The 18,193-nt window shown below is 43.8% G+C and overlaps 1 protein-coding gene across 1 annotated transcript in view; it reads right to left on the reverse strand.

Moving 5' to 3' along the window:
* Positions 1–18,193, reverse strand: part of LOC308304261 (cytoplasmic polyadenylation element-binding protein 4-like) — an 86,994-nt gene that overhangs the window by 49,126 nt on the left and 19,675 nt on the right. The gene's annotated exons all lie outside the window — the stretch shown is intronic.

Here is an 18,193-nt window from a genome sequence, read left to right on the forward strand (position 1 = left end):
TTATAGTAAATAATTGCACTGCAGTGTGTCTGTTTTAACATTCCACTCATCAACCGAAAGCTGACGGTCAGGCTCAGACAACTCTATGCGGACGCGACTAGTTTTGAGCTTGCCACCACACCACGACGACGTAACCCTAGCAAGTTGGTTTTAAGCTCTTTTTTCCTCTTTAAAACGGGATCGACGCTGACGCTGACGGGGTCCGTCTTGTAAAATCCAATTTTCGCTGTTTGTTTCCTTTTGAAGAACACGCTTGTGTGTCTGTCAGCGTCCGTGTGGTGGAACTTGGAAGACAGCAACCGCATACATGGATGCCACAGCGACACCGGCCCGGCACCGAAACGAGCGACTGCATCGCATAGTGCATTGGGTGATGTTACTCAGACATTGGTGTCACATACTTCTGTGCCAAACCAATGTCGGTGCAACATCCACCCACGCGGCTATCTGTGACAGCGCGCTGTCTTTTTTCTTTTCTTCATCGGCACTTCCTCATTCTGATGGCTTCATGCTTGCTCTTGTTGTTGGCTTGTTATTAATGTTAACGCGTGTGTGAGAAGGGGGTGACGCTATCACGCTAGAGTGGAGCGAGGCAAAGCTAAGGCACGCGGCCCCCCCAAAGGACAAACGTCCGCGGCCGATTATTCAAATTTATTTTTCAAATTCGAATACCGTGCCTTCGAACGAAGCTTCGAATATTCGATATTTTGGGGTCAGCCCTACTGTTTTCACTACTTTTGTGCGACGGCCTTGTATGATGAAGCAGAGCTTTACTTTGTGAAAGGACGTACACATTTTGAGATACGGGTTTTCCACCCGACAACGGCGATATACTAGTGTCGTTGCTGCTCTTATACCACCATTATTACTGGGGTTGGTGGAGGCCAGACAGTAGCCCGCTTTGCGGCCCGCGGGCCGCCTATTGGGGAACCCTGCCTTAGACAATAAAGAGGCTGGCTCTCTGTTCATTCCAGGGTTAGGGTTCTGTGGCTAACTGGAACACGCACGCACACACATGACTTGACCACTGCCCCCAGCATGACTGATAACATACATACAGCCCTCACACACACACACACACACACACACACACACACACACACACACACACACACACACACACACACACACACACACACACACACACACACACACACACACACACACACACACACACACACACACACACACACACACACACACACAGCCTATCTAGCAGTCAGCACAGCCATCTGCGGTATCTAAACATCTGTCTGTCTGTCTGTCTGTCTGTCTGTCTGTCTGTCTGACTCAGGGCCGTACAGAGAATGTTAGAGAGGCAGGGGCTGAAATCTCTAAAAAGGGCCTTGTGGTGAACATATTGAAAATAGCAGACCGGCCGGCTATTTTCGGTACTTCATAACACATTGAAAACCTTGATAGGTATTTTGTTATGGTTCATATCATCTTTTTATCAATACATATTGATGGCACAGTGACTGTGTCATATAAGGTCATGTACACTACAGTACCCACAAGGTCTCCGTCTGGTAGAAATCAGACCTTATCTACTGCCATGGAGCCTGTTCCGAAAACAATGAGAATTGTTTTGGTATTCTAAGGCTCGGCCTGGAACATTTGGTGTCATCTAGACACCAGCAAGGACACCTCTCCCCCCAGGAACCCTGTGGACTCTTAGTCTTGTGATGTGTGGACAAGAAACATATCCTATTAACTGTTGAAACGTCATCCACTGACTGATGAAATGACCATACTTATACTCATGTCAAAACATAATATGTCAGAGAGAGCACGAACCATTGATTATTCTGTACTGTACCTGTCTTGAATACTCTCTCTCCATAGTAAACATACCATTCTCACTCTGATCACTCTCCTGTCTTATTTCTGTGTGATGGATTATTGTATCTCATATGGGAATAAGAAGGTGTTGTTGTTTAATAATAATATATCAAACCTACAAAAATTAAAGATCTACAAGCTCGCAGCGCAGGCTTGTATATCTGCAATTTTTCACTGGTTAAAGCATTCAACAATTCTATGCCTAAATGGGTTAAACTAAGCATAAAAAAAAATCGAACCTCTGTTCGAAGTGGAGCTGTGTGTGTGTGTGTGTGTGTGTGTGTGTGTGTGTGTGTGTGTGTGTGTGTGTGTGTGTGTGTGTGTGTGTGTGTGTATTGCAGTTGATGCTCAGGGCAGGCTAGACTCAACAGCACCTCTCTGGTCACCCAGGGTTACTACATACAGGCTACATACAGACCCACAGACCCACATACCCACCCACATACCTACACACACGGCCACGTATAGGGAGCTTGTGTTCCACACAGCTCCAAAAAGGCAATACTGGAGATGTGGTGTGGATTTTGTGGAGTTTGAACAAGGCAATTCTCTTGAATGCTGCCTTCAAATATAGCATGGAAAGAGGGCATAGTAAAAAGACTGCATTCATGGTCTGGAGAGGGCACTTTTTACAGACTGATAAAAAAGGGCAGGGGCTCAAGCCCCCTTTGATGTCTGTGTGCATGTGCCTGGTCTGTCTGTATATCTTTTTTTTTTCCTGTCCTTCCATCCAGAGCGTGACTTATCTGGGCACAAGAGGCCTATCTGACCAACAACATCTTTGCTCGGGTGGAAAAACACCCTTGCTGTGAGGACAACAGCCCAACAGCGAAACAAAGTAAAAAAAAAAGCCATGTTTGTCAGTCACATGGAGGGGGGGAGGGTATACCCTATATGTGTGTGATTGTATTGTACTGTATGTCTTGTCTTTAAACTTGAACATTTATAAATATAATTGTAAAAAAAAAAAAAAAATCAAACCTCGGTTCGAAGTGAAGCGGTGAACTTTTATTCTATGTGTTCTAGAGTTATGAACTCTGTGATCTATACATTCTTTAAATTCTGAATGAATGAATGATTTTATCTGGAGGGCCGAATAGTCATGTGAAGCTTGACCAATCCTCAAAGTATCCAATCATCAGACCGGGACGGACACTACACACATATTCTGGACGTACGGGACGGATAAAACCTGTTCATTCTGGACTGAAATGACCATATATGGACATGAGGTGACAGACATTTTGTTTTTGATAAAACCTGTTCATTCTGGACTGAAATGACCATATATGGACGTGGGAAACACAAAGCCACTCCTTGGAAGCGGCTTTCACTGCTTCAAAAAGGATTTAAACTAGTGAAAACAGCGGATCTACAAGCACACAACGCCTCGCGGTGCGAGGCGTTGTGTGCTTGTAGATCTGCTGTCTTCACTACTGTTGTGCAACAGACAGCCTTGTATGATGAAGCAGGGCTTTACTTTGTGAAGAAACGTACAAATGTGAAACTTGGATATACAAGGTTTCTTCCCGACAGTGACGATATTTACACCTCCATATTATGTTGGTGTGCCCATGGATTATTGGGACATGAAAAAAGGTTGAGAAACACTGAGTTAGATAATAATAATAATGGTTTTGATACATATTGCGTCTCTGAAGTGGACAGTGACCGGGTCTTAAATGGACATTTTTGACATCGATTCGTTGCTCGGGAGCTCGCTGGCATTTGCCTACTGGACAGGGAGACGCTTTCCATGGACGGACACACACACACACACACACACACACACACACACACACACACACACACACACACACACACACACACACACACACACACACACACACACACACACACACACACACACACACACACACACACACACACACACACACACACACACACACGCACACACACACACACAAGCACACACACACACGCGCATGCAAAACCAACATGCAAACACTGCCGCTCTGAGGTACCTGGAGAGAGATCTGGTGAGGCCCGCACGCACGCACGCACGCACAGACACACATCAGCTAGGGCTGGCTATCGAAATTTGGTTCCAAGAAGGGGCTGAATTCAAATTGCAGGGGAGCCATAATAAACGTGGAGGTTTCGACAAAATCCTCATCTTTTTAAGGGTCCAGTTGTTTCCCAATAAATAAAGCCCTTATTAGTAGACCTTAGCAAACACCCCATGTTGTAAAAGAAAAACTCCCTCACATTGTGAGCTGAAACCTAACAGTGTATAGGCCAGGGATGGGCAACTTTGATGATGGAGAGGGGGACATTTTCACACTCACTCCAGAGGGCCACAATGCAGATACATAGCAAAAATAGCCGTTCTACAAGCTCAAAACGCGCCGGAGTGCGATGCGTTTTGAGCCTGTAGATCTTATCAGTTTATCTAATTCATCTACCTAGTCGTAGCATAACATTTCAAATATTTGAGTATGTTTGAAATTTTAGATTTTTACATGCCATCATTTTTGGTGGGGCACACAGGGCATTTAGGGGGGCATTGCACCCCCATTGCCTATGACTAGATCCGGCCCTGATGGCATTGGTCCTTTCTTTGTATATTTAAGTTATGTGTCATATCTGCCATGTGCAACTTCAAAGCCTAAAAGCCGAACAGACATGTAATTGTCAACGACAAAAACACAATTAAATCGATATCATTTTCTCCCTTCCTGATGCCCCATAACTTGCATATCGGATCGTGCCTGAAGCCACTACAAGTCGCCATGTGAATATCAATGGCATTCCAAGGCGTAGTCTATGCATTGGCCTTGTGGGTAAATGGCACATGACAACTGGCAGGTTACAACTGGTGCAAACGGTCACGGCCTCATTTACTTTGACACACATCAAGTAAGTTATCTTCTTTTTTTCGTTGTGACCGTGCACATAGCCAAACGTCTGCACACAAACACAGCAGCTTATCAGGGGGGAGGGAGGCATGCTGCTTGTTTCAAACAATGACGCAATGTTCATTATCACCATCGACCCATGTGCATCACATCGTCGTTGTCGGGTGAAAACCTTGTACGTGTGTCCAAAACCGTTCGTTTTGCATTTATCATTTTAAAAATGATTTAAACTAGCGAAAACAGCCGATCTACAAGCACACAACGCTGTGCTTGTAGATCTGCTGTTTTCACTACTTTTGTGCGACGGCCTTGTATGATCTGGGAAAGAGAGTAAGAATTTGGAGATACGAGGTTTCCACCCGACAACGACGATATACTAGTGTTGTTGCTGCTCTTATACCACCATTATTACTGGGGTTGGTGTGGGCCAGACAGTATCCCCCCGCGGGCCGCAAATGGCCTGCAGGCCGCCTATTGGGGAACCCTGCTCTAAGCTGTAATCAAAGGTACAGCCGACCTCGAGAATGAGCACGCACGCACACACACACACACACACACACACACACACACACACACACACACACACACACACACACACACACACACACACACACACACACACACACACACACACACACACACACACACACACGCACACGCACACGCACACACACACGGGCACACGTGTGTCTGTATTACTTGACTTGTAAGTACAGTACATTTTAGGACGGCACTGAAAAAAAACGATTATGCAAAAATAACAGCCATTATCTCAAACAATTAAAAATGGAAAGCAAGGTTCGTCTTCAACCCAGGACCTGTTTCAAAGATAACCTTCACACACACGCACGCACGCACGCGCACACACACGCACGCACACACACACACACAGGCACACACACGCACACGCGCACGCATACACTGCCAGTCAGACTTAGTAATAATTCAACAGTGGTTACCACGGTAACGAATACACCGCCGCAATACGATCCATCCAAACAGTACTTTTACTCTCTAACGCAGAGCAGGGACGTGCTAGGCCCCTGATTCAGCCTGGGAAAAAGAGTTGGAGAGGCCCTCATTGCTCGCTATAGAGAGAGATCTCTCTCTATAGCGCTGCTGCTGCTACTCAAAGATTTGCCATTTCAGATCATGACAAGTGACAAGCCAGTGGGCCAATTACATGAGTTATATTTTGTCGTTGTCGGGTGGAAAACCCTTGTGTGTCCAAAACCGTTTGTTTTGTATTTATCATTTTAAAAATGTATTTAAACTAGTGAAAACAGCCGATCTACAAGCCGCGAGGCGTTGTGTGCTTGTAGATCTGCTGTTTTCACTACTTTTGTGCAACGGCCTTATATGATGAAGCAGGGCTTTGCTTTGCGAAAAAATCTACAAATTTGAAACTTGGAGATACGAGAATGGAACGAAGGCCGGCCGGGAATGAACCGGACGTTCGGGAGTTGTCCCGCTTTTCCCAATGGCCAGCGCGTCCCTGATGCAGAGCATCTCTACATGGTGCTATTGATACTTTTATTACCAGAGTAAAACAAACGGGATTACTTCTATCACTGCAGCTGCACCATTGTAACATGAGCCACCACCACTACCCAACACTGACTGCCATACTGTAGCGCGCACGCACACACACACACACACACACACACACACACACACGCGTGTGCGCACACACACACACACACACACACACACACACACGCACACACACGCGCACGCACACAGGCACGTGCACACTAACATCAAATGGGGCTTGAGTCCCTGCCCCTTTGTCCGCCTGTAAAATAGGGGTGGGCAATATAATCGATATGGTAATACATCGCGATAGTTTATTTGCCAATACTGTATCGATACTTCAGGCCGTAGTATTGCGATACTTTAAGTAAAATAAAATATGTTCCCATGCATAGGAACCAATGGTAGAGGTCCGGTCCTGACACTCCGCTGCCTCTAGATGTCGCTGTACTATAGTAGCTACTTCCCCTTCCCACGATTCAGTGAGGTCTCTCGAGAAAATGGCTGCGAATGACGGAAACAACAACATTGGAGCAGTGCCTTCAACTTTTAAAGCTAAAAATAGTATAGCAATAGTATCGTATCGCAAAGATTCGCTAAATATCATGATACAATTGCATTGTGATCCAAGTATCGTGAAACGTATTGCATCGCGGGATTCTTGCGAATATCCACCCCTACTGTAAAAAGTGTCATCTCCAGACCACAAATGCAGTTTTTACTGTGGTGAAAGACATGCAAATGCCCTCCTTTCCATGCCATACCTGAAGGCAGCATTCCTGAACTTGAACGCAGCATCTTGTGATGTGACAATTGTCCTCTCTGTGTAGAAATCAAGCATCGAAAATAGCCGACCTCCAAGCTCACAACGCGTCGAGCTTGGAGGTCGGCTATTTTCGATATTTTCACCAAAAGGCCCTTTTTATAGCCTGGTTCCAGCCCATAGACCCGCCCACTCTCAGAGTGGACTGTTTCTCTGGTCTGGAATTGTGTTCATAATAAGTGATTTCTGGAGCCGAAATGACGGGTTCTCCAATTAGCGCAGGGCGTGGGTTTAACAAATAACCAATCCGTGCCGTCAAAGGTCCCTCCCCTTCAGAAATCGCTCAAACAGGGCACAATGTCAGACTCAAGCTTCAGCTGAGTCTGAAATCAGGCTATCCTTTTTTTAGGAACGACAGCCCCTGCCTCTCTAACATTCTCTGCACGTCCCTGGACACACACACACACACACACACACACACACACACACACACACACACACACACACACACACGCATGCATGCGCACGTACGCACGCACACACACAGTGTCAGATTACATTATTCAGCCTCAAACAGTCCGTCTAGCCTGTGGTTGAAGGAGTCATCAGCAGCGGTGTGTAGAAATACCCTGTTACAAAGTCAGAGCACTGCATCTGACTTGAGTAAATGTACAACAAGTATTGCCGTCAAAATACATTTAACAGTGCCAAAGTAAGATATTTCGTTTAATGACATACTTATTTGAAATTAGGCGATCTACAAGCTCAAAAACTGCTACGCTTGTGAGCTTGTAGCTTGTGGTTCATGTATGTTTTCCTTAACCCTTTCAAAGCCACGGGGAGCCCCTTAATGTTAAAACCGTACTATATCGAACTTCCTAGGGGGGGAGGGGCAGCCAATCGTCTTTTCCCGGACTTTCCCGTATTTACCGAAATAAATGATTTTCATCCGAAAATCGGCGATCGTCTAACCTTCCCTAGTCACCACTCGTGCATCGATAGCTCATGGCTGGGCTGAGATGAAGCAGAAGTGATGTCATTGGCCTTTCCTTTTCCAAGGCACATTACCCTATTCGGTTACTGTCTGTACCCTGGAGCTTCTACAGCAGCCATGCTAGGGGCTATGCTAGCGAAAATTTTCAGTTCTGCTCTTGAGTCACACATGGACTATTTGCGGGGACATTTACGTGAACGGATCGCGCACGCGAAACGCACGGGGAGATCGATGATCGGCCAAAACACCCATTCTATCCCAACGGAGATCGAGAAAATCACGGTGAGTTACTGACCTGGGGGGAAAAAAAAAAGAAAAAACAACAACGCTGTTCAAGATGGAGGGGCTGCGGGCTCATGTTTATAAACATAATATTATGTCTCGATCACAATACAATAATAGAAATTTCACGGCTACTCTACCAACCCCCATTCTATTTCGGACGGCAAAGTGTTAAAACACATTCAGGCCTAGAATTATTGAATGCTTTAACCAGTGAAAAATAGCAGATATACAAGCTCGCAGCGCGGCACTCGAGCTTGTAGATCTGCTATTTTTGAAAAAGTCGTAAAAATATGTGCAAATCTTTGAATATATGTATTTTCAAAGCGAACGTTTGTAACTCAATTTTTGCTTCTGGGTGGTCCCTGGAACTAAATATATTGAATGGGGGTCCGTGGCGAAATAAATATCATTGTGGGGGTCCTTCACGTGAAAAGGTTTGAGAACCACTGACATAGTAGTCTCTCAAGAACAGACTAACTGAGCTCCAGTTAAGTGAAAAGGACCTCTTCTTTGACGATGGCTATAGCCAGATTGCTGACATAGAAACATATATATTTTTTTTTCAAAAAACCTTAGAAATATTCAAAAGACACTTATAGAATCGGGTAAAAATTCAAATTTTCACGATTTTTCAAAAAATAGCAGATCTACAAGCTCGCAGTGTGGCACTCGGTGCCGCGCTGTGAGCTTGTATATCTGCTATTTTTCATTAGTTAAAGCAGTCAATAATCCTAGGCCTAAATGGGTTAAGTAGTAGTTGCATTGTATCAAAGTAGTTGTATCCGGAGGAAAGAAGTACAATATTTGCCCTTCCCCATGTGGTGGAGTAGAGGTATAAAGAAAAAAAAAAGAAAAATAAGAAAAAAACAGCACCGTAGTGCAGTACTTGAGTAAATATACTTAGTTACGTTCCACCAGTCCTCTGGGCTTACATTAGCCATCCTCTCTTACTGCCTCTAGTAAATGGGGTTACAGCCACACGCACACACACACACACACGCACACACACGCACACACACACACACACACACACACACACACACACACACACACACACACACACACACACACACACACACACACACACACACACACACACACACACACACACACACACACACACACACACGTGCACACACACAGTGTGTCCTTGTGGTATCTAGAGGGCAGGGAGACAATGGCACTTTGGGCTGATGAGACTGGAGCAGGAGCAGAGCCAGTGTGTCAGGCTGCGTGGCTAGGCTAGTAGCTCAGGAGCAGAGCCAGTGTGTCAGGCTGCGTGGCTAGGCTAGTAGCTCAGGAGCAGAGCCAGTGTGTCAGGCTGCGAGGCTAGGCTAGTAGCTCAGGAGCAGAGCCAGTGTGTCAGGCTGTGAGGCTAGGCTAGTAGCTCAGGAGCAGAGCCAGTGCAGACCTGCCAACCCTGGCAAACTTTTTTGAGTACTCACGGGCACTTCGTGCCCGCGCGGCGCCCGCAGCGCCCGCGCAGCGCCCGCGGTGCAAATTTTGTGGTTTTCCCGCACAAAACAGTGTATATTTTGGGGGGTTCCACGCGCCTTTTTGGGTGGGACCTTTACAGTTATGTTAACAAAATTTCACACCAGAAATGTAGCACATTGCATGTCTTGACTTACACTAATAGGAGGAGGCAAGATCAACCTTTTAAATAAAAATGCCATTTGGTCTGGAGAAAAAGTAGGCTAGTATTACCAGGCAATACAGTAATGTTGCTTTGGCAATATTGTTGACAAATCCTTAATAAAATATATTAACTGCACTTGCTCAGAGTTAGTTAACAATAGACTAGCAAAACAGTCTCACCAGTGACTTAATGAATGAACATACATCAACATAATCATGTTATTCAAATAGCAAAATAGCTTTACATTGTCAGGTAGGCTATTTACCTTTAAATATTTACCTGTGTCTTTGTTAAACATTGTTAATTGAGCAGCCTAAATAAAACCACCTTTCTGTGCATGATTTGCATGAAGTTGAAAGTATTCAACTCATGTAGGTTTCTATTGCATTCATTAAAATAGGCCTACATTGTGTATAGATCAAATACCGTCTAGTCTGTATATTCATTCATAGAGGATACAGGCTTCTCATTGTTAACAAACCATTAATGTCTTCATATATTCACAGGTGATAAATAACTTGTTCACCTTTAATGTTTTTGACAATACACATAGTCCCCCTAATTCCTTCATTCATACTCATTTAGAGATAGTGGAACAGGGAGCCCAGTATTTTATTTTCATTCGTTTGGATCTTTACTCTAAAGCCTAATCATGGTCAATGTATGCTACAGTTCATTGTACCTGGTCACAAGTTTTGACATTTCCCGACTTCGCTCACGTGCAACACCGTCGTATGACGAAGTATAACACAGGCTTCATACACAACAAGCTGTCGCGGGGGCGACCGCAGTTTAATAGTATAATATTATTGATTCACTTGATTAAAACCCTAACCACGTCGCGGAGAGGAGCGACAACAACATAACAACCATTTCATTCTCACCATCGTGGCTGCTGACATGTGAATTCACCTTAGCTGAGTGTTATCTTAATATATTACCTGTTAGTCAGACTACTACTCGTTGAACGGCAGCATTGTAGGGGCGACACCGACGACTCGCACAACACGGCCATTCTCCGTTTATCTTCTTTATAAATTAATCGTATTAATATCGCGGTTGTACAAACCGGGCGGCGATAGCTATGAGATGAGATGAGAGCTTCTTATTATAACTCTATGATGAGTAGCGTAAGTGTACATGCTGCACCGCGCTGAAAACCCAAAACAAACTCATGGCATCCGGTTCAATTCTTCTTCTGCCGAAAAAAACGAGCATATCTTCTGTTCTAGTGCTCCCCAGCGCCATGCGCCCCATTCACACACCATTCAAGTGGTGCCTGGGAGGAACTACACGGCAGGTTGCAAAAATCTTCGCCTCGTTTGCTGCTGCAGAATGTGTTGTTATACCGCGCCGCGCCCATCCCCCGAAGTTGCGTAGCAATGAGGGGAAATATCATACCTGCGTACAGAGCCTTAAAATGCGTGCTTAGTACGCAAAATGCGTACGGGTTGGCAGGTCTGCCAGTGTGTCAGGCTGGCTGCGCGGCTAAGCTAGCTCTAGCTCAGTGATTCTCACAACACGTTTCCATTTCATGGACCCTTACTTTGACACGCAGTCGGCGTGTGAGAAGGCATATGTCGATGTATATACGCGGTCGGTGCTGTAGAACAGTGGTTTTCAACCTGTGGGTCCGACTCCTCACCCTAACCCAGATGATTAACCTAATGTGCAACATTGTTTTCTCACACAACAGTAAACAGACCTAACATAAACTTATGTTTAAGTGTATAGAGGGTATCTGCACATTTCTAAAGTGACAATTTAAGGACTTTTTAATACCTCTAAAATGACAAATTGAACATTGGCCAAATTGTCAAATATTAGAGGCAGAAACGCCTCTCACAATAGAACCATGTTATACAAAATGTAATGCATCAACTTAGAGCTCTTCAGCGCTGCAAGCTTGTAGATCTGCTATTTTTGAAAAAGTCGTGAAAATATGTGCACATCTTTGAATATATGTATTTTTAAAGCGAAAGTTTATGAACACAAATATTTGCTTCTGGGGGGTCCCTGATACAGAAATACAAGCTCATATACTGTGAGCTTGTATATCTGCTATTTTTCAATAGTTAAAGCATAAAATAATAATAAACAATAGTGTGTACCCGTTCTAAATGGGTAAAAATACATGTGTTTCAACGAGGACGTCCTGACCTACCGCGAGCGACAACGCGCCGTGCAGCGACGTCGTCCACCCCTGCGGGTTTTCGCTCGCGGAGCCTCTATTTGAGCGAGGTTTCGCGGCGCCGCAAAGTTAAATGGCTATGTCCCACCCCCCAAACACTTTATTATGACCGTCAGGTCGCACTTACTATCAAAACCTCCACCAGCTGTCCGTCCGTCAGTCCGTCAGTCTGTCTGTCACACGTCACACTTTTGCCCTGCTCATATCTCCGCAACCGTTGCCCCGATCCATGCCAAATTTGGCACACACGCTCCTTGCCTGCCAAACCACAACCCATCAATTCACACATGACCCTCTTCTAGCGCCACCATGAGGCCGATTCTTACTAAAAACATTTTTGGACACTGCTCCTACAGATTTTGCCCTAAAATCACGCAAATCGGTACACAGTATGTCTACACTCATGTCATCAACATGGATCTGTCCCATATAGCGCCACCTTAAGGCCGATTTTTTAAAACACATTTTTGGACACTGCTCCTACAGATTTTGCCCTAAAATCACGCAAATCGGTACACAGTATGTCTACACTCATCTCATCAATATGGATCTGTCCCATATAGCGCCACCAACAGGCCAATTTTTTAAAACACGATTCAGACTATTAATTGTTATCGGCAAATAATTGTGATTATCCCAAGGCGTGATTACGTAATACTTGTGACATAACAGATAACTGCAGTGCAACAGTAGCAAAGCTTTTTTTTCCAACAGCAGTAAAAAAAAAAAAAAAGAGGGAAAAAAAGAAAAAAGAAAGAAAAAAGTGTTTTGTAACCTTGCCCTACTTTGGCTGGCATAAATATCCCTTTGTTTCCTAAATGACACTGGTCTCATTTGTCCCGTTTGGAAGGATTTAACGTCAATAAAAGGACTAGGGCTGTCACGATATGACATTTTACATGACGATTAATTGTCACTAATAATTGACGATTAACGATTTAATTGTGTTTTTGTCGTTGACAATTACATTTCTGTTTTGGCTTTTAGGCTTTGAAGTTGTACATGGTAGATATGACACATAACCTAAATATACAAAGAAATGATATAGACAACTTTATACTTAAAAAATAACTTTGATAGTGGAAATAGCCGATCTACAAGCTCACAACGAGCTTGTAGATCTGCTATTTCCAAATTTTTTGACCTTTTTTTAAATATATGACATTTTTTCAACATGGAAACGATTATGACGATTATGAAAAATAATCACGATTATGTCAAAAAATCACGATTAGACGATTATGTAATAATTGTGACAGCCCTAAAAAGGACCAAAGAATGATCATGTGAAAGTGGAAGGCAGAATGACAGATTGATTACATCTTACCCTGGGGGTAGGGATGGGACGATAAGCCATATTATCGTTTATCGTGATACAAAAAAAAAACAGGATAATCGTATCCCGGAGATTTAATTTATCGTGAAATCGTCCTCCGTCATGCACTGGGATCAATTCACCTTTTATTTGCCGAGCTGCACCATTTAACCCCTGAATTGGTAAAATGTACTTATAATACAGTATACGTACTTGATACAGTCTTTTTCTCCCTCTACCATCTCTTTGCCAAAACATAGCCGATCTACAAGCACACAACGCAACGCGTTTAAATATAAATCCATGAATGTCTCTGTTTCTATCCGTGCTAGTTATTATGTTGTTAACACAATTACTGCTGCAGGGTATGAAGGGTTAACTTTTCTTTGACGCCACGCAGATCTGCCCATTAGCACACGCTCTTATTGTGAAAGGCCTGCCTGGAATGTGTGTACACACACGGACTGTTGAATGACATCAACGATTACGTCATCTAGTCACATGACATGTGTCATGTGACAGTGTGTCATGGCGGCCGCCAGGCTTGCCTTGTTATTGCTATTTGGAGCTGTGCTTTGGGTTTAAAAGTCTTATTTGGAGTAAATGAAGTCTCTTTATGGGCCTCTCCATTGACTTAACATGGAGGAGCTTCACTTCGCGTGCACGCCCAACGTGCATTTTAAACAAATCGCGGACATTACCGATGCGGCCGCGACCGGAGCTACATACTGTAAGTATTAATACATTTACTGTAAATACAGTAAGATTGACGGTGAGCGCTGTCAATGGCGTCGTGTAGTAACCGGTTTTAATGACGGTGAGGATCGTCAAGGGCAGCAGAACAGTTAAATTACAGTAAAATAACTACAAATGCAAAATTTTACAAAATGGTCACTTTAACAACGTATTATAAATATATTCTCCACACTTGTATTCTCCCCATCTTGACAAAATGATATATTCCCAGGTTTTGCGGGTCAGCTGCACAATGCAATGATATGCAACGTTAATTGTGGCACGTTTTATTTACTAACATGCCAAGTTTAACTGCACTTGAACAACCATTCCAGGTTGTCATATCCAGCCCAAGAAACCGTAGGAAACCCGGGGGAAAAAACTGATAAAACCTGATTTTTCACGCACACCTGCAGAGGACTCCCTTCTTTGCCATACCCTAGCTTTTGCTGAACTGACGCCACTGCTAAAACTACGACGAATATTTCATTTTATTTATTTTTTTCCGTCAACGACCTTTTTTCACTGACGAAAACTAAAATAAAAACATAAGCTCCAGATCCAGTATCACGTCTTCGGTAGGGCTGTCACAATTATTACATAATCGTCTAATCGTGATTATTTGACATTATCGCAATTATTTTGTCATAATCGTCATAATCGTGAATGTTGAAAAATGTCCGATGCGACGCGTTGTGAGCTTGTAGATCGGCTATTTTCACTATCAAAGTTATTTTAAGTAAGTTGTCAAATATGTCAGTAATTTATTTGTATATTTAGGTTATGTGTCATATCTGCCACGTGCAACTTCAAAGCCTAAAAGCCAAACAGAAATGTAATTATCAACGACAAAAACACAATTAAATCGTTAATCGCCAATTATTTGAGTGACAATTAATCGTCATGTAAAATGTCATATCGTGACAGCCCTAGTCTTCGGGCTTCACGGCTCTTTCAATGTTTATGGAGAATGGAGTGTATTTTTTACAGAAACCACTCCATTCCCATTGAAAAGCACAATCCACTTTAACACACTTGTTGCCAGGTTTAAAAAGCGACTCATTGTCTTCAATTGCCAACATTTTGTTACCTTTTGACCCATTTAGGCCTGAGATTATTGAATGCTTTAACTATAGAAAAAATAGCAGATCTACAAGCTCGCAGCGTGGCACAGAGCGTGGCACCGAGTGCCGCGCTGTGAGCTCGTAGATCTGCTGTTTTTGAAAAAGTCGTGAAAATCTGTGCAAATCTTTGAATATATGTATTTTCAAAGCGAACGCTTGTAACTAAAATTTTGCTTCTGGGGTGGTCCCTGGAACTAGATATTTTGAGATGGGGGTCCGTGGCCAAATACATATCATTTTGGGGGTCCTTCACATGAAAAGGTTTGAGCACCACTGACATAGTGGTCTCTCAAGAACAACTAACTGACTAACTGAGCTCCAGTTAAGTGAAAAGGACTTTTTCTTTGACGATGGCTGGCCAGATTGCTGACATAGAAACATAGCTTTAAAAAAAAAGAAAAGAAAAAAAAATCTTCGAAGGATTCAAAAGACACTTATAGTCAAAATTCTAATTTTCACGATTCTTAAAAAATAGCAGATCTACAAGCTTGCAGCGCGGCACTCGGTGCCGCGCTGTGAGCTTGTATATCTGCTATTTTTCAGTAGTTATAAGCATAAAATAATGATACATAATAATGTGTGCCCGTTCTAAATGGGTTAAGTTGCTTAACCGCGACAGCCCTATGACTGTGACAGCCCTAGCCCACCACGTTGTCAACATACAGGGGGTCCCCTGCCCGCCCCCCCTCCCCATGCCTCCTCGCCAAGGACCAATCAATCAATCCTTAGCCTCGATCAATAAAGTGAATTCATCCCCATCCCTTGCGTTCGCCGCGATCCATCAACGCTATCAACTCTGTCCTGCACACGAAGCCTTGCCCTGTCCACAACGCATACCTGCTTATCTACCTCCCATTATGCTGTTACCATATTATGGGGATGGGATGTGTGCGTGTGCGTGTGCGTGCGTGCGTGCGTGTGTGTTCCCTAGGTTTTTAATGACACAGTAACAGTGGAAACCATTAGCTTACATGTCACACAATGGGGTTTATGTATGCATGTGTGTGTGTGTGTGTGTGTGTGTGTGTGTGTGTGTGTGTGTGTGTGTGTGTGTGTGTGTGTGTGTAGTTAGGTACCTCCGCCCTCTCATTCATTCATTCATTCATTCATTCATTCATTCATTCGTGGATCTTTCGGTCAGATTCTTTTCATTGTTTCACAGAAATTAATCGGATGCCGTTTTCTCACCTTGCATATCGCATATCTCCCCCCCCCCCCCCCCCTCCGAAACTACATCCTCATAATAAGTCTACATCCCAACCTACGTCACTCGGTGGAAGAATTGTCCTACTTTTTTTTCTTTTTTTCTACAAAAACAAAAACTGTTTCGCCCCTCACCAAACCAAAGGTATCAGTGGACAGTTGAAAGCTTACTCTACTTAGTGGACGCGGTCTGAGCCCCCCACCACACGATTAAAATACATTTCTAGGGCGAAATGAAAAATATTCCACCGGATGGAGACGCTTTTCCTGGTTGAATACTGTTTTTGCGAAACAGCGCTTCCAACATCGCAGAGCTGAATAACACCCAACGAGACTAATGCTCTTTTAATGCGGTGCATTTCGGTCCTCTGACCTGCGCGGCAGTAGTGAGTTGGCGCCGTGATGGCGATGACAAATAGTAAAAAACTAGAAGAAATGGAGTCTCCATCCGGTGGATTATTTTTCATTTCAAAGAGAGACATGCAAGACACACTAAATCAGTAATGTTGTGATCCAGGGACCCTCATGGTTCCTTGTTCCAGATGACCCCTTAAAAGGTGTGCAACTCTGAGAGTGTACAAATGGAACCAAATAAAAGGTTTGAGAACCACTGTGCTACATGAAATGGAACAGAGCCTTCATAAAATGAAATGGAACAGAGCCTTCATAAAATGAAATGGAACAGGGCCTTATTTGTGATAGTTGCTTTGGCAATGTAAACGTATGTTTTCTCATGCCAATAAAGCTCCTTTGAATTGAATTGTAATTGATTATGCTTAGTTCAGTATGGCATAACACACCGCAAATAGCCGACCTCCAAGCTCACAACGCGTCGCACATATTTCCACAAAAGGCCCTTTTAGAAATTTCAGCCCCTGCCTCTTTAACATTCTCTGCAACGACCCTGCTCTCCCATAAGGCTGCTGTGCATAGAGCCCGTTGGGATGGCGAAACGTCCCCCCATCTTTGAGGCAAATCCATTAAGGCCGGCTTTACACTGCCACTGAAATCGAGCCTGAATCAGATCTGAGTCACTTAAAAAGTGGAATCCGATTTCTTTTTAACTCTCCCGCCGCTTCGAACGTTCACGTTCGCCCCATTTTTTACAGAACCTCGATGCCAATACGGCGCTCGTTCGGTTCGTTCGTCTGATGACTGTAAGCTGATGAGGCGTCGCGCGGCCGTCTACTGTAAACACATTTTCCGCGGTGATGGTGTAAAAAATCCATTATGCGTTAACATCAACGGAGAACAATTCACTTCCTTGTTGATTTTCTCTGGCTCTGAGGCTCTGTGGCCAGTGACTGGTCTTCTTCTTCTTCAACACATAACAGGCAAATTCACATTCATTCTCGCATGACGCCGCCCTCTGCTGCCTGGCAGACCAAAGTGCACTATTGCACAACCAAAAAAAATAAAAAAAAATAAATAAATGTCTGTCTGTCTGTCTATCTACTATAACGTCGCAAAGGTAAGCCGCTTTTTGATGGCGCCAGACCCAATAAATAAATAAATAATCTGGCAGTAGGAGAGTTAATAGTCTAAATCCAGACAGGTCACATGCAGGTCACATGAAATCCGATTTTGAAAAACCACATCCAGAGGTGGTTTTCAAATCCGATCCAGATCCGATCCGGATCTGAGGACATCTGTCTCAGTCTGAAAGCAGTAACCACATCCACCCCATAGA

The sequence above is a fragment of the Nannobrachium achirus genome, assembly GCF_963921795.1.
Source record: "Nannobrachium achirus genome assembly, chromosome: 19".
Classification (NCBI taxonomy): Eukaryota; Metazoa; Chordata; class Actinopteri; order Myctophiformes; family Myctophidae; genus Nannobrachium; species Nannobrachium achirus.